Source organism: Muntiacus reevesi, chromosome 1 (genome assembly GCF_963930625.1).
Source record: "Muntiacus reevesi chromosome 1, mMunRee1.1, whole genome shotgun sequence".
In the NCBI taxonomy this organism is placed as follows: Eukaryota; Metazoa; Chordata; class Mammalia; order Artiodactyla; family Cervidae; genus Muntiacus; species Muntiacus reevesi.
In genome coordinates this window covers 46,206,352-46,232,768 of record NC_089249.1, presented here as the reverse complement: position 1 = coordinate 46,232,768, position 26,417 = coordinate 46,206,352, and the positions used below count along the sequence as shown (strand labels likewise).

The 26,417-nt window shown below is 42.3% G+C and overlaps 1 pseudogene; it reads right to left on the bottom strand.

Moving 5' to 3' along the window:
- LOC136172486 (antigen WC1.1-like) overlaps positions 1-26,060 on the bottom strand; it is a 69,365-nt pseudogene extending 43,305 nt beyond the window's left edge.
- Positions 26,061-26,417: the final 357 nt, after the last annotated feature.

Genomic DNA, 26,417 nt, shown 5'->3' with positions numbered 1-26,417 from the left:
GACTTCCTTGGATCCGGGGCATGAGAACCTTTGACCCTGGGCATCAAGGCAGGGGATTTCCCCAGTAATGCCCTGGCTCCTCCCCAGCAGCCACAGCTCCTCAGACTCTTTCCTCTCCTGAGCTGTCAGGGAGCCCACAGAGCAGGCCCCCAGTATTTAAGTATTCTCTCCTGCCCATGCATGGGTCACAGTACCTGCTGTAGTCGCGGGCAATGTTGTCCTTACACCTAAAGAGAAAAACAGCAGTGTTGGGAAAGGGAATTGGCCAGAAAGCAGGGCAAACCATTTTTCCCTCCTGAGCCTGAAATCACCCCTCAGTCTTCACAACACCAGGTTCCAGTCCTCCCAGCTCCCCGGTCCTAGATCAGAGCCCCAGCACCCGGACACTCTTTGAACACAAACTCCCCACCACCCCTGGCCCAGTCCACTGCCCCCGCGCTGCCCCAGCTCACCCAGGGCGGACCCCGAGCCCCTCACTCACCAGAGCACCTCACACCAGCATCCTCCTCGTGCTTGCAGTCGCTCTGCCCCCAGGGCTCCGCAGCACAGTCCCACAGGGAGGACTCCCGGCCCCCGCACCGCACCTCGTCCAGCCAGATGCTCCCGTTTCCAGGGCCAAACGCCGCGGCCCACACTGCTTCCAGGGCCGGGCCACAGCCCAGCTGCTGACACACCACCTCGGCCTCTGCCAGGCTCCAGGAGTCATCGCACACGGTGCCCCAGGAGCCGCTGTGCCAGACCTCCACCCGCCCAGAGCACTAACAGTCTCCTCCCCTGAGCCGGAGCTTCTCTCTGTCTGAAAAGGCAGCAGCCCCTCCTGTGACTCCCCTGGTGGGAGGAAGGAGCCCCTGGGGCCCTGGGGAGGGGGCAGGGCTGACGTACCTGTGCAGGGGGCAGCAGCTGGGCAGCTCTTGGGGCTTCTTCCTGCAAACAGCAGGGAAACAGTGGATCAGGGACAGCTGGGGACAAGTAGTCTTGCCCCAACATAAGATTATCTAAGGTCTGACAGTGCAAAGGACACATGAAAACACAGGTTCATTATCTCCTGGGCTGAAACATTCACTGAATCTGATCACCAGCTGAAATTACTTTAAATATTTACTTGTTAATCAGTCTTCACATTCCCACAGCAAATATAAACACAGACATCTACGGATGTACACACACTCCTCTGAATGAAAGTTCCATTAGAGGAAGGACCTTGTATATCTTATATATGCCATGTTTCTGTTGTCAGGACAGTGCCTGCACATTGTATGCACTAATTCAACAAATATCTATGGAAAACCATTTCTAAATACCAGATAAGAGCTGGATAAATATTTATTAAATGAATAAATAGACAAATAAAATTCAATGAAATAAAATTTGTTTTTCTTAAATTCACACTAATCAGTGAAATAGTAAATCAAATATACATTAATGGTAATAGTCTATGGTAATAGTTCATATTAAAAATAATCAGTCCAGAAGTACAGAGTCAATTTATATTCAAAATCTCATGTACATAATTTTAATGGAAAATTATTAGATAGATTATAAACTACTCTTACCTATTATTCAGTGTGACAAGTGGGCAAGTAAAGACTACTGTTGTAAAAGGAAACTCTCTTTTTAAAATTTATTTTTAATTGGAAGATAATTGCTCCACAATGTAGTGTTGGTTATGTGTGTGTGTGTGTTAGTTGCTCACTCATGTCCAACTCTTTGTGATCCCACGGACTGCAGCCCACCAGGCTCCTCTGTCCATAGGATTTTCCAGACAAGAATACTGGAGTGGATTGCTATTCCCTTCTCCACTGGATCTTCCCTAACCAGGGATCAAACCCAGGTCTCCCACACTGCAGGCATTTTCTTTGCTCTCTGAGCCACCCGAAAAGTCACCAGAAAAGTAGTGTTGGTTAGGAATCTCTTAAAAAGAGATTTCCTTTCCTGTATACGTACAGGAAAGACTTAGTAGAATTCTGAGAAGATATATGTACACACATATGTACACACTGAGTAAGCCAGAAATTTTTGCAATAGTCAAAAAAAGCCTACTGAGAAAATTTGTATTTTACATTTTTTTAAAGAATACATACAACTTGCCAATAGGTACATGAAAACATGCTCAACACTACTAATCATCAGAAAATACAAATCAAAACCACAATGAGATATCACCTCATATCCTCTGGAAAGGCTTTTATCGAAAAGAACCGATAACAGGAGTTGAGGAGAATATGAAGAGACAGGAAAGCTTTTGCACAGTTAGAGGGAATGTAAGTTGATGCAGCCCCTATGGAAACAGTATTGAGGTGCATCAAAAATTAAAAATAGAACTGCCATATGATTTAGGAATTTCACTTTGGAGTATTTCTCTAAAGGAAACAAACACACTAACTTGAAAACCCAATGTTCACTGCAGCAACATATGTTCAGTTGCTAGGTTGTGTCTGACTCTTTGCAACCCCATGGACTGCAGCACATCAGGCTCCTCTGTCCTTCACTATATCCAAAAGTTAGCTCAAATTCATGCCCACTGAACTGGTGATGCTAACTATCTCATCCTCTGTGGCCCCCTTCTCCTTTTGCCTTCAGTCTTTCCCAGCATCAGGGTCTTTTCCAATGAGTTAGCTCTTCTCATCAAGTGGCCAAAGTATTGTAGCTTCAGCTTCAGCATCAGTCCTTCCAATGAATATTCAGGGCTGATTTCCTTTAGGATTGATTGCTTTGATCTCCTTGCTGCCCAAATGACTCTCAGTTCAATTGTGGCATCCAAGCACCACAATTCAAAAGAATCAACTCTTTGGCATTTAGCTTCTTCTATAACCCAGCTCTCACGGCCAGATACGACTACTGGAAAAAATATAGCTTTGAATATACGGACCTTTGTCAGCAAAGTGATGTCTCTGCTTTTTAATACTCTATCTAGTTTTGTCACAGAGGAGCAAGCCTCTTTTAATCTCATGGCTGCAATCACCGTCGGCAGTGATTTGGGAGTCCAAGAAAAGAAAATCTGTCACTGTTTCCACTTTCTCCCCTTTTATTTCCCATGAAGTGCTGATGATCTTAGTTTTCAGAATGTTGAATGTTGAGCTGTAAGCCAGCTTTTTCACTCTCCTCTTTCACCCTCAACAAGAGGCTCTTCAATTCCTCTTCACTTTCTGCCATTAGAGTGGTATCATCTGTGGATCTGAGGTTGTTGATATTTCTCACAGCAATCTTGATTCCAGCTTGTGATTCTTCCAGCCAGGCATTTCCTATGATGTTCTCTGCATATAAGTTAAATAAGCAGGGTGACAATATACAACCTTGACGAACTCTTTTCCCAATTTGGAACCGCTCTGTTGTTTCATGTCCAGTTCCAACTGCTGCTTTTTGACCTGCATACAGGTTTCTCATGAGGCAGGTAGGGTGTCTGGTATTCTCGTCTCTTTAAGAATTTTCCACAATTCATTGTGATCCACAAGGTCATAGGCTTTATATAGTCGAAGCAGATGTTTTTCTGAAATTCTCTTGCTTACTCTATGATCCAACAAATGTTGGCAATTTGATCTCTGGTTTCTCTGCCTTTTCTAAACCCAGCTTGTAAATCTTGGAAGTTCTCAGTTCACTTAGTGCTGAAGCCTAGCTTGAAAGACTTTGAGCATAACTTTGCTAGCATGTAAAATGCACACAGATGTGCGGTAGTTTGACCATTCATTGGCATTCCCCTTCTTTGAGACTTCAATGAAAACCAACCTTCTTTAGTCCTGTGGACACTGATGAATCTTCCAAATTTGCTGACGTTTTAACTGGAGCACTTTAACAGTATTACCTTTTAGTATGTTATAGCAATATATATGAGTCAAACAATGTAAGTCTTCACTGAGGAAAGAATAAAGAAAATGCAATATAGACATATATCCACTCATAAAAAAGAAGAAAATCTTGCCAGTTTCAACAACATGGATGGACCTTGAGGGCATTATGCTAAGTGAAACAAATCAGACAGAGAAAGAAAAATACCATATAATCTCATTTATATGTATAATCTTAAAACAAAAAGCAAGTTCAGAGATGCTGAGTAGTTGGTGGCTGCCAGAGGTGGGGGATTTGGTGTGGGCAAAGGTAATCAAAAGGTATAAATTTGTATTATAAAATTAATAGGTGAAGAGATACAGTAAGGTGACTACAGTGAATAGTGTATTGTCTATTTGAAAGATGGTGAGAAAATACATCTTAAACATTCTCATCATGTAAGAAAAATATTTAACTATATGTATGGATATATATATAGATATAGGTATAACTAGACTTACTGTAGTGATCATTTACCAATACACACAAACATATAAGCATTCTGTTGTACACAGCAAAAAATATAATGTTGTATCAATTATATCAATTAAAAATTTTTATTAAAGCAAGTTTGGAACATGTAGATTAAATTAGCTCCATCCAAACTTCATTTTATAAACTCAACTTAATTCACTTAGATTTTAAAATATCAAATCTCACTAATAACATCCTACAGAATTGGGACAAACACATAAACAGACATGAGTCACCTGCACATGTGATGTAGGCTTCCTCCTTTGGAGAGCATGAACTGTATTTCCATGGGCCAGAAGGACACTGCCAGAGAGAGGTATCCGTTTTCCGACACTGAATCAAATCTACCCACCGGGGTCTAGAACCTTCCCTGAGACCAACAGACGTGTTGAGATTTCCACTGTCCCCACAGCCAAGCTGTCTGCAGATGATGGACACGGTGACCTCATCCATGGGGCTTCGGCAGACACTGCCCCAGGTCCCGTTGTAGAAAACTTCCAGCCACCCAGCACACTGCTGGTCCTCGCTCACCATCCTGAGGGCCAGGAACTCTGAGATTGAAATGGAGAAGACAGGACACAGTGAGCACTGCACTCAGTGCTCCGGGTTTTCCTCTCTCCCCCAAATTGTGAACAACATCTGTGACCCAGCTGAGGAAGTAAATCCACTAGATGACTAGAGTGAAACTTGTCTCCTTTTTACTTGACTTTGTCCATTTGTGTCTGTATTTTTAAATATTTCTACCACCATGATGTAGTGGATACGAACTGTGAGGAAGACCAGCCTGGACACTTGCAGGGAGACGGAGCTGACTCCTGCTTCCTGACAAAACATCTAAAGAGTGTGTGAAAGGGATGTGATGTGGACAGTGTGGAGGCAGATAGAAAATGGACCTGTGACTGTTTCCTTATCTGGCAAAGGGGATTTTACAGATGTGATTAAGGTAAGGACCTTGAGATTAACCTGAAATATGGTGGATTAACCAGATGAGCACAGTCTAATCACATTCTTAGACTCACTATCCTTTAAAGTGGAATCCTTTTCCTCGTGCTGGCTAGAGGAAGATGTGAATATGGATAATGGTTAGAGAGGTGGAGCATTGCTGGTCTGATGATGAACAGAATGGGGTTATGAGTGAAGCAAGGCAGGCAGTTTCTAGAAGCTTGAAAAGACAGGAAACAGTTTCTTTCCCAAAGGCTCAAAAGTGATGTGGCCCTGCTGAAACTTTTATCACAGTCCAGTGAGATCCCTGCTGGACATCTAAGCTACAAAAGCATAAAGAAATAAATATATTGCTTTCAACCATTAACAATGTGGCAATTTGTTATAGAACAAACGAAAACTAACACAGTGGCTTTAAGACTTCTCTACCATATGTACCAGAAGGGTGAGCCCTGATTTCAAGGAAAACTGTGAGAAAAGGCTCTGCCAGGAAACCCTACTGAGAAGAAAGGACCAGAATCTCAGCTGCTGCAGGAGGCAGTGAAAGGACCTCGTCTTCACGTCTGCTGGAAAGACGCGCTCCATGGGAGGAAGCCTCCTCCTCTGGTCCTTTCAGCATCTCTCCCTCAGGGCTCAGACTCCGTCCTCCAGAGCCCCACCCCTCCCCCAGCCTGTGGACAGTGTGCAGTGCGGACCTGAGCAGATGACCCCCGCGTCCTCCTTGTGTCTGCAGTCGTGCCGCCCCCAGCCCCGGGAAGGGCACCTCCACACGTGGGACTCATTTCCTGTGCAGTTCAGGTCGTCCAGCCAGATGGACCCTGACCCTGCCCCGAAGTGAGCAGACCCCGTGGCATTGAGGGCTTCTCCACAGCCCAGCTGTCTGCACACCACGCGGGCATCGTCCAGGTCCCAGCCGTCATCACAGATGGTGCCCCAGGAGCCCTGGTCAAGGATCTCCACTCTCCCGGCGCAGGGACCGCCCCCGTCCACCAGGCGGAGCTGTCTGCTGCCTGAGGAGAGAGAAATGGGACAATGGGGCGGTGACCTGGGGAATGAAAAGGGTCTTCTGTCCTGTGGAACCCTCACCTGAGCAGTAGGGGGCGCTCTCCTCTGAGGCCGCAGACCCTGCTGGTTCAGACACGGAGTCGTTGCACTGGGGCAGCACCTGGGTCTGGTTTCCTGCAGAAACAGCAATGATCAGAAGTCTGGAAGGGTTGAAGAACAGGAAACTGAATTAAGGGAAATAATGACCTAGTGATGGAGCCTAAGGTGAAAGCAGTGACCCGGTAGTAAAGTTATCATGCTCTTAGTGTTCACCTTCTCCCTGGAGAGTTCTGCTTCTGACAGTACCACAATTTCTGTTTTAGCGCCAGTGTCCTTGTAAGAATGAGTTAAGTAAGTTGTTGTATCCCTAAATTTATCCCTGTGCTGTGATTAGCTGCTCAGGCATGTCCGGCTCTCTGCAACCCCTTGGACTATAGCCCACCAGTCTCCTCTAGCCATAGGATTTTTCAGGCAAGAATACTGGAGTGGGTTGCCATGCCCTCCTCCAGGGGATCTTCCCAACCCAGGGATCAAACCCAGGTCTTCCACACCACAGGCAGATTCTTTACCACCTGAGTCACAGAGAAACCGAAATCTATTCCTAAGTAAAAGCAAAATAACATTCTTTCTGAAGGAGTTCTACAGTTTCTTCAATGTCTATCTTTAAAACAAACACTTGAATAAAATAGATCTCATTAAAAATGGAAAGGAAAAAGGAGACATTAGAAAGAATTCCCAGGGTTTTCAGCTACTAGAATTACCTGACAGAGAATATAAATAGCCACGGTTAAAGTGCTTATGGAATTAATTGACAAAATGTGTACCTTTGCAGAGAAATGGTAACAAAAACAAAATACTTCTAGAGCTGAAAAATTTGTTAGCTGCAATTAAGAACTAAAGAATAAGTGTAGCTACACATTAGCTCAGCATAAAGTAGAAACATCAAAATGCAAAATCAGAGGATATTTTTCAATTTAGAAATTCAGGCCACATAGCAAGAGTTCTGGTTATATTGTTGTATAGCAGTTTTTCCAAAAATCCTTGGTTCAGTTCAGTTCAGTCCCTCAGTCATGTCCAACTCTTTGTGACCCAATTAACTGAAGCTTGCCAGGTTTCCCTGTTCATCACCAACTCCTGGAGTTTGCTCAAAGTCATGTCCAACAAGTCGGTCATGGATGAGATGGACCATCTCATCCTCTGTGATCCCCTTCTTCTCTCACCCTCAATCTTTCCTAGTGTCTTTTCCAATGAGTCAGTTCTTGGCATCAGGGGCCAGAGTACTGGAGTTTCAGCTTCAGTACCAGTCCTTCCAATGAATATTCAGGACTGATTTCCATTAGAATCCACTGGTTTGATCTCCTTGCATTCCAGGAGACTCTCAAGAGTCTTCTCCAACACGACAGTTCAAAAGTATCAAATCTTCAGAGCTCAATTTTCTTTATGGTCCAACTCTTACATCTATACATAACTACTGGAAGAATCACAGCTTTGACCAGATGGACCTTTGTCAGCAAAGTAATGTCTCTATTTTTTAATATGTTGTCTAGATTGGTCATAGCTTTTCTTCCAAGGAGCAAGCATAATTTAATTTCATGGCTGCAGTCACCATCTGCAGTGGTTTTGGAGCCCAAGAAAATAAAGTCTGTCACTCTTTCCATTGTTTCGCCATCTATTTGCCATGAAGTGATGGGACCAGATGCCACAATCTTAGTTTTCTGAATGTTGGGTTTTAAGCCAGTGTTTTCACTCTCCTCTTTCACTTTCATCAAGAGGCTCTTCAGTTCCTGTTAACTTTCTGCCGTAAATGTGGTATCATCCGCATATTTGAGGTTATTGATATTTCTCCTGACAGTCTTGATTCTAGCTTGTGCTTCGTCCAGCCCAGCATTTTGCATGATGTACTCTGCATATAAGTTAAATAAGCAGAGTGACAATATACAGCCTTGATGTACTCCTTTCCCAATTTGGAAATAGTCTGTTGTTCCATGTCCAATTCTAACTATTGCTTCTTGACCTGCATACATATTTATCAGGAGGTAGGTAAGGTGGTCTGGTATTCTCATTTCTTGACGAATTTTCCACAGTTTGTTGTGACCCACATAGTCAAAGTTTGGCGTAGTCAATAATGCAGAAGTAGATGTTTTTCTGGAACTCTTTTGCTTTTTCTGTGATCCAACAGATGTTGACAATTTCATCAGTATGAAAAGGCAAAACTTAGTAGTTGAAGAAAAAAATATGTACTTCATTTTGCTTATGACTTTGAGTCATTAATCAGGAAGAAACTCAGTTTGGCAGTCTGTCAGTGGGGTCTTTCAGAGCTGCAATTAGATCTCACTTGGAGCTGAAGTCATTTAAAGACTTGACTGAACTCTGGTTCTGTAAGGAAATTCCCAAAAGTGTCCTAAGGGTAAAGGAACATCATGTCTTCAACTTAATTAAAAAAGAATTTACATATTTAAGAATAAATGCGGCAGAAGGGGAATTGAGAAGGAAAGGCACTCACACACACACACACACACACAGATTAAAGGAAAATATTGATACTAACATTTAGAAACGCACATAAATATCACAAGGGCATTTTTATATTGTATTCCAAACATTTTTATGTCTCAGCATACATCAAAATTTGAAGAATTAAAAGATGAAAACAAGTCAAAGAGAATTCATTGCCAGGACACTCATAAAAATACTCATAACATCAAAAATAAAATATCTAGGAGAAATCCTAGTAAAAGATGGGCAAAATCTCTGAGAGAAATTCAGGATCTAACCGAATGGAGGGATGTATTATGTCAATGATTTGGAAAACTCAACATTGTCAGTGTCAATCATTCTCAAATGTCTATGTCTACTCTCAAATTTTTAAATCTAATCTCAATGAAAATACCCTTAAGCTTTTCTTCTGGTGAAAATGACAAGTTGATTTCTAAATTCATACAAAATACAAGCAACCAAGAATGACCAACACAGTTGGTAAGAAAAGCAACGATGTTAGGAGAGTGAATGTAAAGTAACTCTTGTAAGTTAAAATTATTCAGACTTACTACAAAGTTTGAAACTCAGGGAGATAGTAAAGGACAGGGAAGCCTGGTGTGATATAGTCCACCAGGTCACAAAGATTCAGACTTGACTTAGCCATTGAACAACAACAACTACAAAGTTATGATAGTTAAGAAAATGCAGTATTAATGCCAGGATAAACACATGATAACATGGAACAGAATAGAGAGTCTCAAAAAAGACAGACATTCTTGCCCTTCTGCTTATGATGAAGGCAGTACTGCTGTGGGGAAAAGAGTCTTCAAAAAAAGATTCTGAGTCAGTTGGATGTCCATATGAAACCTGACCCTTGTCTTACACAGATATCAACCGCAGAAGGAATGCACAATAATATGCAAGAGAAAAATAATAATGTTTTTGTAAGATACTCTTAGAGAGTGTTTTTACGATCTTGGAGTAGGCAAAATTCTTTTTTAAAGGATATAAGAAGCATTAAACGTACAGAAAAAAGTCAGTAAATGTATTTATATAAGATTAAGAAATGAGTTCATCAAAGAACATCATTTGATTAAGAAAATGAAAATAAAAGGCCAAGGGTTAAACATGGAAAATAAGTAATACATATTTGCATGCAAAGACATTGTCATGATAAGTTGTAGTATCATATAAATAACCCAGATTTATACTGTCAGTAGAGTGGATCAACACATGGCCATCTGTTCATTCAAAGCATACTCTACAGTAAAAAAAAAAAAAAAAAAAGTGCTACAATAAACAACATCATGTGTGAATCCCAAACATAATTTGAGTCTACAAAATTAGATACAAAAGATGAAATATACTGCATCATTTTAAATAAAGTTCAAACATTGATAAAACTCTCTTTGTTAAAAGAAATTAGCTAAGTGATCGTCCCTTTAGAGGAGGGAAGACACAGTTACTAGGGACAATAGTGACTGGTGCTGGGGACAATGTCTTTGTCCCTCCGGATTAGAGTACATACTGAGGTCTATACTTACTGCTCCTACATTATTTTCCATGATTTTATGTAAGCAGGATGTTGCTTAAAAATATATTATTCAACTTCACACTTCTTGCCCTGGGCTGAAAATGGAATGAACAATGAGAAGATCCATATTTCACCACAAAATATCTGACTTTGAAGCCCGTTTAACCTCATTCTATGTTCTTGGAGACATTTCACTCCAGGGGCATCCTGAGTACCAGTAGCTCTTCCCTCTCTCTTACCTGAGCAGATCACAGAGGCTGTGTTGCCATGGGAACAGTCAGGCCCACCCAGGACAGTCACAGGGCAACTCCACAGGAAGGACTCCGCCCCTGAGCAGTGAAATCGGGATGTTAAGATCTGATCTCCTCCTTTCACCAAGTGTGGTCCTCTGGGGGTGGAGATGGTGACTCCACAGCCGAGCTGACGACAGACAACATTGGCGTTGGCCAGACTCCAGTGGGAGGCACAGAGCGCTCTCCATCGTCCAGAAATGTTCATCTCCACCTGCCCCTCACACTGAGAGGAGCCGTTTGTCATGAGCCAGACTTCTGAGTACGCTGGTAGAGGAAGACAGAGTTTCAGTAAAATCGCATGAACAGGGTGTTCACAGAGATGAAAGGCCTGACCTGCATCTCACCTGAACAGACAACCTGAGCAGCTCCACTTTGGTGGCACGTGCCCCCTGGACAGGGCACTCTGGGGCAGACCTGGAGCTCAGGCTCCTCCCCCTCACACCTGAACTCTTCAGCCCAGACCTGGCCTTCGGACTCTCTGAAGGGCACGTGTCCCATCACAGACACAGCCTTCCCGCAGCCCAGCTCTGCACAGATGACCTGGGCAGTGGGGAGTGTGAAGTTCCCATCAGACACTGGGGTCCAGGCTTCTCCAGAATGCACTTCTACTCACCCTGCGCAGGGTCCATCCCCTCCAGCCAGACGTACAAATCCTAAGAGGAAACAGCAACAAAACCAGCTAGTGTTCGTGGCACTGACTTGGCAACTGGAAACCACACCTCACAGACAGTGGAGTGAAAGTTTTTCTTTTTAGGATTGGAGCATGAAGAGAGTCTTTGACAGTTATTGTCATAATTGAATTTTCATGAGCAGCTTTCTGAAGAGAAATCCAGAAGGATTACAAGGTCAGTTTGGAATGGTTGAATCCTAAGAACATACACTTTGAGACTGGTTAGAAATGTGAATTCTTTGGTCTAGGAGCCTGGAAACTACAGAGCCCAATTCATATCATTGGAATGGCTGAATACTGGAAATATGTTTTGGCATTGGTTGGAGAAATGAATTTCTCATTTAGCAGTCTAGGGCCTATATACAGATCCAAGGACACTGTATAATATTCAGGCACTTAAACTTGAATGTAGAGATATGCAGAACAGAACCCACCCAAAGGGACATGGGTTATGAGATTAGAGACCTAGCATCCAGACAAGCTTAGAAAGCTTTCGTGGGATTTGTGGGTCTAATATTCTGACCGGTTTTCTCTCCCAGGAGCTAGTCCTCAAGTGACTTAGGCTAGGGAAAGTCCTGAGGCTGGATCCATGAGGGCATGCCAACCTGTAGACGGGTGATGGCTCCAGAGAAGAAATATGGACACTATCACTAATTCACGTTTATGTCATCACATCTTGTCTTTCTGATACTTTTTCATGCCAAAATATTCCATGAATTCCTTCAGTGACCTCAGCGGGAAAGAAAATGAGTTAAGAAAACCCAGAGAGGCATAAAGAGAGAGTCCCAGTCATCTCTCTTGAAATACTAGGATTCGTCAAAGAATCTGGGGGAGAGTGTGCTCTCAGTCAATGTTTACCGGACAGCTGAGTTTCCAGATCGTCTCCTATTAATGGTTTTTCTTCTCAAACAGGACTCGTAGAAAATGCTAAGGGCTGAAAATAAATGATTTTAATACTATCATTGTACTAATTCTAACCACAGAAAAATGTGCATTCTTTTCAAGTTCACATAGAATATTCTCCAGGCTAGGGTACAAATAAGTCTTAACAAATTCAAAAATATTAAAAATAATTTCAAGCATCTTTCATGACCATAATGGAATGGAACTAAAATTCAATAATGATCAGAAAACAGGAATTCATGAATATATAAAAATTAAACCACACACTCATATTTTAAGATTGTTTTCCTATTTCTATAAAGAATGCTATTGGGATTTAGATAGGAATTGCATTAAATCTGTAGATCACTTTGAGAAGTACAGGCATTTTTACAATATTGATTATTTCAGGCCAGAAACACAGAATGACTTTCCATTGATCATATTGTCTTTAATTTCTTTCATGAATGTTTTACAATTCTAAAAGAAGATGGCATGTTGCCAAAAAGAAGAAGGAAGAAGGAGGAGAAGGAAGAAGTGACCAAACAAGCCATAATTTGGAGCCTCAATTTGAAAAAGTCTCAATATGGATGAAACATGTAAATATTTGTGGCAAACACTTGTTGAATAGGTTGTTAGCATATTACATCACCCTCTGCTCCTCTCATCTACTACCTAAGCTGCTATCCTTTCTCATTTCTCCCACTTTAGACAAGCAAACACCATTTTAAAAGATACAGATGGATGGGAAAAAAATCAGAAAGGGTAGCTACTGCTGAAGGAGTAGGATGTAGGTGGGGCATATGGCAGGCAGGGTGGGATCAAGGAAGTTTTGAAATTAAAGGAGGAAAACCAAAATAAAAGTTCATCATTTGGTCATCAAAGGAACACATTTTGAACTGAATGAAGATAACCCAATGAAAAGACTTTATCTAATTCATCAAGGATGATTCCCTGATTTCTGGGTGTGTTCTGGTTGTTTATTTCTAAAGTTCTTCCTGGTAAAGGACTGTTTAGTGATGCCCAACATCCAACCAAAAAAATTATTAGAATTTCCAAAAGAGAGAAATTTAACCCATAACACATTTTTAACAAGCAATCATTTAAAGTAGGTTAAGAAATTACAGAAATGATTGAATTGGCTGAAGAGCTCCTTAAACTCCTGATATCAATATGCTTAATGAAGCATAAAAATAAACAGGGAGAAAAACTAGGAAAAATAAACAAATGAGATTTCTGAAACTGAATAATAAAGTATTGGGAAGAACAATTATTTGGATTAATTACACAAGAGACTAGACATTGCAGAATGAAAGAATTGGGAAGTGAAACACAGCAGTAGAGACTATCTAAACTGAACCAAAGAGAGTAAAAAGGCAGAAAAATTTGAATGGAAACTCAATGGCATGTGGGATAATATCAAAATATATAAAAAATGTGTATTTGGAGATTCAGAATAAGGGATGTGCAGGCAAATGTTAAGAAAAGATGTATGAAATTTTCCTAAATTTATTGAAAACTGTAAACCCACTCACCCAAAAAGCTAAACAAAACCCAAACAAGATAATGAAACCATTCTCAGAAAACTTGACAATGTAATTACTGAAATTCAACAAACTAAACAAAAATATCTTAAGAGCAGCAAGGAAAGTTTGACACATTATATACAGGAAACAAAAGGATAAGTATTATTTACTGACTTTGTTGGAGGTAATAGAAGTCAGATAACAATGTAAAAACATATGTAAAGTATTGGGGTTTGGCATTTGTTAACCTAGAATTTAATAACCTGTGAAAATACCTTTCAAAACTGAGTGAAAATTAAAAATGATTTCAGGTCAATGAAAGATGATAGAATTGGAGGCCACCAGACACACATTACACAAAACTGTCTCAGAAAGTTCTTCAAGCTAAGGGGAGATGACAGCAGAAGAAAACAGGGATCCTCTCAAAGCTGTAGAGACTGTGCTAAATGCTGATTCTCTATTAGAAGATTTAAGGCAAAAGTAGTAGCAACAAACTATAAGATTCATAATAAATTTATAAGTAGAGTATATGACAATGATAGCACTAATGACAAGAACAGGAAAGTGGAAGAAAAGTATAGTGACTGACATTGCATGTTGTGATATAATATCACTTCAAGGTAAAATGTAACTAAAGATTAATAATTCAACATTGGGCTTCCCAGGTGGTTCAGTGCTGAAGACTCCACCTGCCAATGCAGAAGATGTGGGATCCATCTGTGGTCTAGGAAGATCCCACATACCACGGAGCAACTAAGCCCATGCACAACAACTACTGAGCCTGTGCTCTAGAGCCCAGGGGCCATGACTAAAGAAGCTTGTGCACCCTAGAGCCTGTGCTCCAAAACAAGAGAGGCCACCGCAATGAGAAGCTCCTGGCTGCAACTAGAGAGTAGCCTCTGATCTCCACAACTAGAGAAAAGCCCATGCAGCAATGAAGACCCAGCACAGCAAAAAATAAAAATTATTTGAAGACTTAAAAACAGTTAAACATTATAATCACCTAAAAATCTGATACGATTAATAAACCAATAGAGTATTTAAACTAAAATGATAAAATACACTCGAAGATTAAAATAAGAACAAAGATATAACAAATAGCAGGCAAGTATATTTAAACTCAATTATATCAATAATTACATTAAATGTAAATCATTTAAGTACTCCAAATAAAAAACAAAATAATCAGACCAGATAAAATAAGAAAAAATAGTATACTGTCTACAAACATATATATGTTTAAATATAAACACGGAAACATACTAAAGAGGTAAAAATTACATACCATGAAAACACAAATCAGAGAAAACTGTATATAATATCTAAATTAATATCATACAAAGTCAGACTATAAGACAAAGAATGCATTCAGAGAGAAAGAAACATTTGTGATAATAAAATGCAAAATAAATTATATAGTATCAAAATTGGTGGGTTAAAAATAAAGTGATGCTTTAGAAGAAAATTTAGAACCTTGACATTTCCTTGATGACTATATAAGAAAAAAAATAGAAACAGAAGGAAAGGATCCAAGACTCCACCTCAAGAATCTACAAAAGCAACAGCAATCATAACTGAAAAAGAGGAATAAAACTGAGTATAGAAATCAATTAAGAAGAAAGCAAATATGCAATCAAGAAAATCAATAGAGTCCATGAATGATTCTCTTAAAAAGAACATTAACACTGATAATCTTCTAGCAAAACCAATTAAGAAAAAAGAGGGAACACATTAACAACACCAGTTACAAAAAGAGGAATATCATTGTAGATCTTCCCAACATCTAAAGATATGAGATATGAACCAGTGTTACTAATTTCAAAATTTTTTGTAAAATGGGCCAAGTCCTTGAAAACACATTACTTGTGAAACACAACTCACCAAAATCTGATACAAAAAAAAAAGAGAAAAATATGAGTAAACATATTTGTTAAATAGAATCCATATTATAAAAATTTTCCACTAAGAAAACTGCCAGCTACAAATGCTAGCACTTCCACAGAGCTCAGAAATGACTCCCGTAAGAGAAAGGAAAAGAGGGAGGGAAGGAATGAGGGCAGGAAGGAAGTGTAACACAGAGGCTGTGGTGAACCTCCGAATTAACCGGCATCTTTCCAACCCTCCCGTCCTGCAATCCTTGCATCTTCATCCCCTCACCATTTTGCACTTCAGTACTGTAGTTCTTGGTGGCTCAGAAGATAATCAAGACTCTGACTGCAATGCAGGAGACCCAAGTTTGATCTCTGGGTGAGGAATAATAAAGATCCCCTAGAGAAAGAAATGGCAGCCCACTCCAGTATTTTTGCCTGGAGAATCCTACGACCCATGGAGTTGCAAAGAGTAGGACAGGACTGAAGTAACTTGGAACACTTGCACCACGGTCCTTCACAATTTGTGTGTCCCCTTCCAAATCTTCCTCCTGAACCCCATGAAATCTCCTCATTATTTCAAACAAGCTTCTCTACATTCTTCTTGGGTCATTGTTTCTACTCTAGATTTCTCCTAAACATGGTACTTCACTTCCAACAATCCACTACTGAGGCTGAAATTTCTCTTCCATACCTGACTCCTAAGGTTGAGCAGAAGAAACTCCAAGAGTTCAATTTTGATTAAGATAATGAAAAGACATGCTATTCTAACCTTATCTCTGCTACATCACTACCACTTTGACTTATCTTCGCATCATTAAAACATGTCTGAAAATACGGAAAAGACAGACCAAGGGGAGGAAACTAGTAACAAAAAGAGAAATAGAAGGAACCTGGAACCATTCATAAAAATGTGAGAGCCTAAGTTAGAGCCACCTCATGTGAAGAGTTGACTCATTGAAAAAGACCCTGATGCTGGGAGGGATTGGGGGCAGGAGGAGAAGGGGACAACAGAGGATAAGATGGCTGGATGGCATCACTGACTTGGTGGACATGTGTTTGAGTAAACTCCGGGAGTTTGTGATTGACAGGGAGGCCTGGTGTGCTGTGATTCTTGGGGTCACAAAGAGTCGGACACGACTGAGTGGCTGAACTGAACTGAACTGACTGAAGTTAGAGCAATGGTAGTCAGGGATTACAAATCACAATTAGGGTTTAAATATCAGAGCACTTTCCAATTCTCTACTTTTAAGTGTCTCCTAACTGGAATTAATATCAAGACATCAATCTTCTTAGGATGATAACATTGGGAGTTCTAATTCCACACAAAGTTCCAACATCACACAGTCCATTTTCATCCAGATGCTGATTTATCAAAATAAGGTAGAGACACCTGTAGTGTTTCCACAAATTTATCTGCAGTTGGAACCATGATTAGGACATTGTGACAATGAGGAACGTTACTCGAGATGCCAGAAAACAGGTTTGTTTAAAACAAAAGTTTCTAACTAAAATTCAAATGCACCTTGAAAATAATTATTTTTAATAAGAATAATAAAGACAATGGAAGAAAACATTTTGAAGAGATGGATAGATTTATGACATGAGGGCTATAATGGTTTCACAAATGTGTACTTATCAAGCAGCCTTATATGTCAGTCATACCTCAATAAAGTACTTTTTAAAAAGGAAAAGAATTGTCTTCTTAAGGGCCTCAACTAGAATCATCAAAGATCTGCTGAAGGTGAGATTAGAAAAGATCCCTTTTCCAATGATCTTCCTCGACACCCAAGAGCTGATTGGATGTGGCTGCTGAGGACCTTATTGCAGGTGTCCTCAGGGCTTCCCTGTCCCACCATCTCATTAGATGGGATGATACTATCCTAAGAGCAGCCTTCTACCTTAGGGAATTCACTGTGGTATCTAACAATATCTTCCTCCAGTTCAGCTGTTCTGATGTGATTAATAACCTGGACATCAAATCCGCCATTGTGATAACAACTAGAAACATCACTGTCAAATACTGTGAGCACCCGTTCACACCTTAGTTTCACTGCTGTCTTTACTGCATCCACCTTGGCATAGGTCAAATATACTTAGATAGCACTGAGCACGTCTTAGGAGTCACTTCAGGTCCTCTTACCTTCAATTCAGTTCAGCTCAGTTCAGTCACTCAGTTATGTCTGACTCTTTGTAACCCCATGGATTGAAGCACGCCAGGCCTCCCTGTCCATCACTAACTCCCAGAGTTTACTTTAACTCATGTCGATTCAGTTGGTGATGCCATCCAACCATCTCATCCTCTGTTTCCCCTTCTCCTGCTTTCAATCTTTCCAGCATCAGGGTCTTTTCAAATGACTCAGTTCTTCGCATAAGATGGCCAAAGTATTGGAATTTCAGCTTCAGCATCAGTCCTTCCAATGAATGTTCAGGATGGATTTCCTTTAGGATGGACAGGTTGGATCTCCTTGCTGTCCAAGGGACTCTCAAGAGTCTTCTCCAACACCACAGTTCAAAAGCATCAATTCTTTGGTGTTCAGCTTTCTTTATAGTCCAACTCTCACATCCATACAGGACTACTGGAAAAACCATAGCTTTGACTAGACGGGTCTTTGTTGACAAAGAAATGTCTTTGCTTTTTAAGATGCTTTTCTTCCAAGGAGCAAGCGTCTTTTAATTTCATGGCTGCAGTCACCATCTGCAGTGATTTTGCAGTTTAAAAAAAAAAAGTCGGTCACTATTTTCACTGTTACCCAGTCTATTTGCTAGGAAGAGATGGGGCCAGATGCTATGATCTTAGTTTCTGAATGTTGAGTTTTAAGCTAACTTTTTCACTTTCCTCTTTCACTATCATCAAGAGGCTCTTTCGTTCTTCACTTTCTGCCATATGTGTGATGTCATCTGCATATATGAGGTTATTGATATTTCTCCCAGCAATCTTGATTCCAACATGTGCTTCATTCAGTCCAACATTTCTCATGATGTACTCTGCCTATAAGTTAAATAAGCAGGATGACAATATCCAGCCTTGACGTACTCCTTCCCTGATTTGGAACCAGTCTTTTGTTCTATGTCTGGTTCTAACTGTTGCTTCTTGACTTGCATACAAATTTCTCAGGAGGCAGCTCAGATGTCTGGGTATTCCCATCTCAAAGAATTTTCCAGTTTGTTGTGATCCACACAGTTAAATGCTTTGGCATAGTCAATAAAGTAGAAGTAGATGTTTTTCTCGAACTCTCTTGCCTTTTCAATGAACCAACGGATGTTGGCAATTTGATCTCTGGTTCTTCTGCCTTTTCTAAATCCAGCTTAAACATCTGGAAGTTCATAGTTCATGGACCACAGCCTTGTCTAACTCAATGAAACTATGAGCCATGCCATGTAGGGCCACCCAAGACAGACGGGTCTTAGTGGAGAATTCTGACAAGACATGGTCCACTGGAGAAGGAAAGGCAAATCACTTCAGTATTCTTGCCTTGAGAATCCCATGAACTCTTAGCTTCACTGCCTCTTATATGTGAGGTGCATCAGCTACTGTGTTGTAGACTTCAAGACTTCATTTTCCTGCTCCCTCAACATCCCTGCAAATGTGATGTTATCTCCCCACTTGGTTGATCAAGTGCACCAGTGTAATAAGAAATTTTCCCTGCCACAAGTCCCACTTCTGGCCTCCTCTGACTGTGACATAAGGACATTTAAATGCACCATTGAATTTCTCTCACACCTTTTCCTTGTGCAAGTGCACCACGACATCCAGTATTGTCATTTGTCCATGGGTCTTCACAGGCCTTTCTGGGGTCACCATTGCTTGGTTGAGCCTGTTCTATTGGCACATCCCCCACATACCAAACTGATGGAGTGTGGTGACTCTGACTTTTAGGACCTATGAGTACGATAAACCTTGTTGCCTACAACTCTCCTATGAACTGCCCCCACAAAGTAGCTACACCCTATTGACAAGTCAAAGAATACAGAACAATTAGCATGCTGAGACTGTGTCACAGAAGTCAAACCCAAAAGCTGTATCTATATGAAACTTTTGAACTCACCTCTGCCTCCTGTGACACATCACACAGACCTTTCACCCAAGCATGTTCTAAAGGCTGTATCCATAATCTCGAGTCATTCTGGTAATAAGATGGAGGCTTTTCCTGCTAGAGATCCCCACACAGACCAGACAGGACTTACCTGAGCAGACTACTTCAGCATCCCAGTCGTGGGAATAGCTATCATTACGATAGTCTTTAATATTAGAATGCTCACAGTCACTGACAGCTGACTCTACCCCTTCACATGAAGTATACAAAAGCCAAATGGGGCCAAGTCCTGGCCCAAAATAAGCTTCTTTAGGAATACCAACAGTAGCTCCACACCCCAGCTGTCTGCACACTACAGATGCATCCTTCAAGCTCCAGTAGAGATCATCCACTGTGCCCCATTCTTCTTGATGCTTTACTTCCACTCTCCCCTCACAGCGGTGGGCTCCATCCTTCAGCCTCACCTCCAGAGCTGCAAGAGAGACACAGACATGGGACACAGGAAACACTTTAGGAGACTTACAATGATACAAGTATTTAAAATATTAGCTCTCTGAGGAGCAAAAAAGTCCATGGGATATAGTATTTCCTGACCTCTGTGGTATAAACAGTCCCACCAAGGCCAACTTTAAACTCACAATGTGCCATCACTGAACATGGAGCAGGAAGGGAGGCACCAGGTATTTCTCACGAGCCTGTAGAACCAGCTCCAGGGACACCACCGAGGACAGGCCTTCAGAGACTCTGGATGCTGCCCTCCCTGTAGATGTGCCCAAGGCTACTAGGGCCCAGCTTCCCCGTCTTAGTTACAGCTCATGTCCTGGGATCCAGTGAGGAATCCTCCTTATCCTTCCCTTTCCATAAGGAGCACCTCATCCAGCTGAGGAACAGAGGGCTGGGGTAACAGGCTCTAAAATGTCCTGGTTATTCCTGCCATCTAGTGTTCATGTCCTTGTGTAATTCCACACTCGAATGTACCTAATAACATGCATCTAACAAATGGAATTTGACAGAAGTGATCAGATGTCACTTCGGCGATTAAATTATAAAACGACTCTGGTTTCTGCATATAAAAATGAGTTCTTGTAAGAAGAACATCATAGATGGAGACATTACTAGTGTTTAGTTCAGTTCAGTTCAGTCGCTCAGTCGTTTCAGATTCTTTGAGACTCCATGGACTGCAGTACGCCAGGCTTCCCTGTCCATCACCAACTCCTGGAGTTTACTCAAACTCATATCCATTCAGTCAGTGATGCCATCCAAGCATCTCATCCTCTGTCATCTCCTTGTCCTCCCACCTTTAATCTTTCCCAGCATCAGGGTCTTTTCAAATGAGTCAGTTCTTCGTATCAGGTGGTAAAAGTATTGGAGTTTCAACTTCAGCATCAGTCCTTCCAATGAATATTCAGGACTGATTTCCTTTAGGATGGATTGGTTCAGCAACATTTAAAATTCTCTTTTTATGAGCACATGGAAATAGTAATACTTCCTTGCCTATTTGAAGTTAAGCGTAACCATGTTATCTGGCTCATTCATCGAAGTGGGAGAACAAACGATGTCACTTCCATGTAGAAACATTTAAAAGCCAATATATTTTTACCACAGCAAATACTGAGGTCTTGTGTTGCAGTGGGAGCATAATAAAATGGTGGAGCATTCAACAACCTGAGTGCTTGAAGAATTATGATAGCAGAAGTCCTGCCAAAGTAAACAAAACGTGTCATGTAAGGATAAACTTTGGGTTTTTGTTACTATAACATACATAGCTTACTTTTACTAAAATGGAAAATAGCAGAAGAAAATTGACAAAGAGAAAAATACTAAGATACACACAACGTACATAAAATTGATAAACATCTATACTAACATCTAAATCCCCAAGATCAAAAAGAGATGTCGGGGTAGAATAAACTGAAGCCTTAGATTTACTGAGAGAGAAAAAATGCCAATCTAAAATTCTACACTCAAAAATATTCTTTCAAAGAATAAAGACCTCAAATGTGTCATTATCAAAATGCTGATGTATGAGACAGCAGCCTCAATCCTCTTTAAAAAGACCAAAAGTTAGATAGTGATCAGTAATATAAACAGCTCCAAAAAGATCTGGAGTACTCTAAGAAGTTTGACCACGCCAAGACACTGTCATTTTGGTGGCATCATTCCATCCTTAAAACCAGCATCACTCAGTGTCAAGGGTGCCAGGAGAGTTCCTCTTACCAGGAGGGTAAGAGCAGGCTGAGTAACCAGTGTCCTTAGCCTTTGAGGGCACCATATGAAAGTCCTGCTTCAGGTTCACTTCACGCAGACCTGCAAAGCTGAGCCGGTCTTATAGAGATGGCTAGGCAAAAGAAAGAAGAGCAAAGGATCAATAGCAACCACGTGGCAGGAGCAATCACAGTTAACAGTGACCTGCTCTGCAGACAGATGCAGCAGATTTTACCCCTGAAAGAATTAATAACCAGCACAGATGATGGTTTTCCAGTAGTCATGTACGGGAGTGAGAGTTGGACCACAAAGAAGGCTGAGCACTGAAGAAAGGATGCTTTCGAGCTGTGGTGCTAGAGAAGACTCTTAAGAGTTCTTTGGACAGCAAGGAGATCAAACCAGTCAATCCTAAAAGGAATCAACCCTGAATATTGATTGAAATGACTGATGCTGAAGCTGAAGCTGCAATACTTTGACCACCTGATGCAAAGTGCTGACTCATTGGAAAAGACCCTGATGCTAGGAAAGACTGAAGGAAAAGGAAAAAGGAAGCACAGGATGAGATGGTTAGATAGTATCACCAGCTCAATGGACATGAGTTTGAGCAATGAGCCATTGTTGGTCTTGGCCTTTGCTGCCTTCCTAGGCCTTCCCACAACATGAGCACCTGCAACCCTCATCTCCCCCACAGAGGCACCTGCAACAGGCCCCCAAAGCCAAGTGTGTGCACACCATTGGCTCTGACCACCACCACTGCTGGTCATGATCCCTAGGCTCTGGGACCAGATGTGCTGCTGAGGACACCAACAACCATTCCAGTGATGGCAGACACCCTGCAACACTTGCCAAACACCACACAGTTATCAATCCTGTGAATGTCAGCAGCCTGAGCCAAATGGATCTCATGCCCTCACAGACTCAGTGCCACCTTATGCCTCTGCATTTGGCACCCTGCATTACATTCCAATGTGCTCCTACCCAGAAGTGAAAGGTTTTCTCTACTGAATTTAGGACATAGATTCTGGTAGAGGTGACTGCTTTTCTAAATGTGCAGACATCTACAAAAGAATAAGACATCAAGAGGAATCAGGGAAACAAATTCCCACCAAAAGAATACAGTAAACCTCCCGTAACCTGCTCAAAGTAATGGAGATCCAAGAATTGCCTGACAAAGAATTCAAAATAATGCTTCAAATGATGCTCAGAGAGTTCCAAGAGACCTCAAATGTTTAATGATATCAGGAAAAGGATACAAATTAAATAAGAAGAGCAAAAGACATACAAATTTTTTTTTTTTTAAAAAAGGACTAACCAGATATTTTGTTATTTCCTGATAGCTCAGTTGGTAAAGAATCCACCTGCAATGCAGGAGACCCTGCTTCAATTCCTGGGTCAGGAATATCTGCTGGAGAAGGAATATGTTACCCACTCCAGTATCTTGGACTCCTCTTGTGGCTCAGCTGGCAAAGAATCAGTGTGCAATGCAGGAGACCTGGGTTCCATCCTTGAGTTTGGAAGATCCCCTGGAGAAGGGAAAGACTACCCACTCCAGTAAGGCCTGGAGAATTCCATAGACTGTGTATCCATGGGGTCACAAAGAGTCAGACATGACTGAGTGACTTTCACTTCCTCAATTCTTCAACCAGATATTCTGAAGCTGAATAATAAATGGATGGGCTTCCCAGGTGGTGCTAGTGGTAAAGAACCTGTCTGCAAGTGCAGGAAATGTAAGAGACTGGGGTTCGATCCCTGGGTCCGGAAGATCACCTGGAGGAGTGCATGACAACCCACTTCAGTATTCTTGCCTGGAGAATACCATGGACAGAGGAGCCTGCTAGGCTACAGTCCATAGCATCACAAAGAGTCAGATATGACTGAGGCGACCTAACATGCACAATACAATGAGTAAACTGAAGAATTCAACACAGAGATTCAACAACAGACTTGACGAAGGGAAAGAAAAAGAAGAAAGAATCAATGTGTTAGAAGAAAGATTAGTTGAATCCAAATAGAGGAGCTAAAGGAAAATGAAAGGAATATAGAAAGCTAGTGAGAACTAAGGACACCATAAACAGAAACAACATATGAACTGGAATCACAGCAGAAGAAGTGAAGGAGAAAAGAATTAAGGGCTGAGGACTCCCCTGGTGGTGTGGTGGTTAAGAATTCGCCTGCCAGGGCAGGGGACATGAGTTCAATCCCTGGTCCAGGAAGATTCCACATGCTGCAGAGCAACTAAGCCAGTGTGCCACAACTACTGAAACCTGTGCACCTAGAACCTGTGGTCTGCAGCAGGAGAAGCCACTGCAGTGAGAAGCCTGTGCAGTGCAGCGAAGAGTAGCCCCTGCTTACTGCAACTGGAGAAAGCCTACATGCAACAGGAAGACCTAGCACAGCCAAAAACAAATAATTAAAAAAGAAAGAAAGAAAGCCAGTGAACTTCCAAACCTGGGGAAAGATCTGGACATCTAAGTTCAAGAAGCTAATAAGTCACCCCAAAATTTCAATCCAAAACAACCTTCTCTAAGACTCACAGAGTAAACTGTCTAAATGCAAATAGAAAGAGAGAATTCTAAAGGTTTAAAGAGAAGAAAAGAAATCTGTCACCCAAGAGAACTTCCATAAGGAAATCAGTGGATTCGTCCAAAGAAACCTTGCAGACCATGACAGAAGGATTGATGACATACTCCACTCTCACTCAGGCAAAAGCAGCTCCCAGGGAGGGACAGGAGAGGGCACGAGAGAAAGAGCTCCCTACAGAGTCACAGCAGCTCCTGGGAGGGGAAAGGACCCCCAGCACGACAGGAAACGGGTCACAGGGACTGGGGCAGGGACTTGGGAACTTATACACGTGGGGTTGCACGTCAACTGATCTTTACAGACAAGAGGGACAAGTCCTTCATTGGAAGGAGTGATGCTGAAGCTGAAACGCCAATACTTTGGCCACCTGATGTGAAGAGCTGACTCATTTGAAAAGACCCTGATGCTGGGGAAGAGTGAAGGCGGGGGGAGAAGGGGACGACAGAGGATGAGATGGTTGGATGGCATCATGGACTGAATGGACATGAGTTAGAGTAAACTCTGGGAGTTGGTGATGGACAGGCAGGCCTGCCTGGCCTGCTGCGGTCAATGGGGTTGCAAAGAGTCAGACACGACTGAGCGACTGAACTGAACTGAACTGAACGGACAAGAGGTCCCCTCTCCTGGCTGCGGGCTTCTTTGCTCCGTAATGGACACCTGGTGGGAACAGGCGAGGCCAGCAGGCAGAGCCTCTCACAGAGCCCAGTGCTGGGCAGACACGGCAACAAGCAGAGGGGAGCCTGAGAGAGGCAGGCAGGTATACGATAATCTCTGATCCAGTTACATGGAGCGGCCATGACACCCAGTGCTCTGGACACCCTGTGTGCTTCACAGACTAACAGACTCAGTACTTGCTCAGCAGCTCCATTCCTCTCACACAGACAGGCTCCACCTCCCCTCACACACACACACACACACACACAGGCTCACACTCCCCCATACACACATATCCTCTCACATACACACAGCCTCACACACTCTCACACACTACTCACACACTCCTCACATATGCTCACTCACCCACACATACTCCTCACACACCTTCATACATCACTTACACAGTCCTCACACACTCCACAAACACATACACTCTTCACACCCTCACACACACACAACCTCTTCACACACACACACACCCTCACACACACACACACACACTCTTCATACCCTCACACACACACAACCTCACACACACCTCACCTGCACACATACACACACACAAGCACAGAGCCTACAGGAGTGAAGACACAGGAAACACGGGGACCCAGGGGCAGTGCTCACACACCAGGCACATGGAGTGTGTGGGAACAGCCCAGAGTCCCAGCTGAGCTCAGTCACTGGACCTTCCACACACTGGGAGCCACAGGGACTCCTAGAAGCTCCCTGAGAATAAGGGAGACAGTGGAGGGACTCAGGCTGACCCAGCTCGGTCCAGACCAAACCTCACTGCCCTGTAAAAATCTGCCGCTATGACCAGTGGGCCCTCCACAGGAAAGGGACCAGTATTCACAGTCTGTGTGGCTCCTTTTAGGTCAAAAACACTGAGGCGCAGCTCCAGAACTCCAGACACCTTTCCCTTCACCAAGGCATCCACTCCCTGCTGTGGACCCAGGACAGAGGGACAGCTCTTACCTTGACCACCCACCACGGTGCCGAGGAGGAGGACACACAGTCCTTGGAGGGAGAGGTGTTGGCTCAGAGCCATCCTGACCCCACGTCCTCAAGGTCACAGTCCCAGCTGCAGGATCAGCCTGTGAGGAGGCGTCAGGGTGCCGACCGGGGTCTTTATAGACCGTCCCCTACATCCTCCCTCCTGAGAGCCAATAGCAACACCTTTCACCATTTCAGGCACTATCGGAGGCTGCATCTGCCACTTTCTGTAACTCAGACACCAATGAGCTTCTGAATCTTCAATATCTCCTTATATGAGCAACACGGTCCTTTGACCTCCTGCTTCTGTGGTCCTGAGAGCTGGGTCCTACCACTAGGACTGGGGGAGAAAGAGTTCATCAAAAATCATGAGTGCCTTTCTCTCCCCTGATCACCCTGGTCGATATCTGCA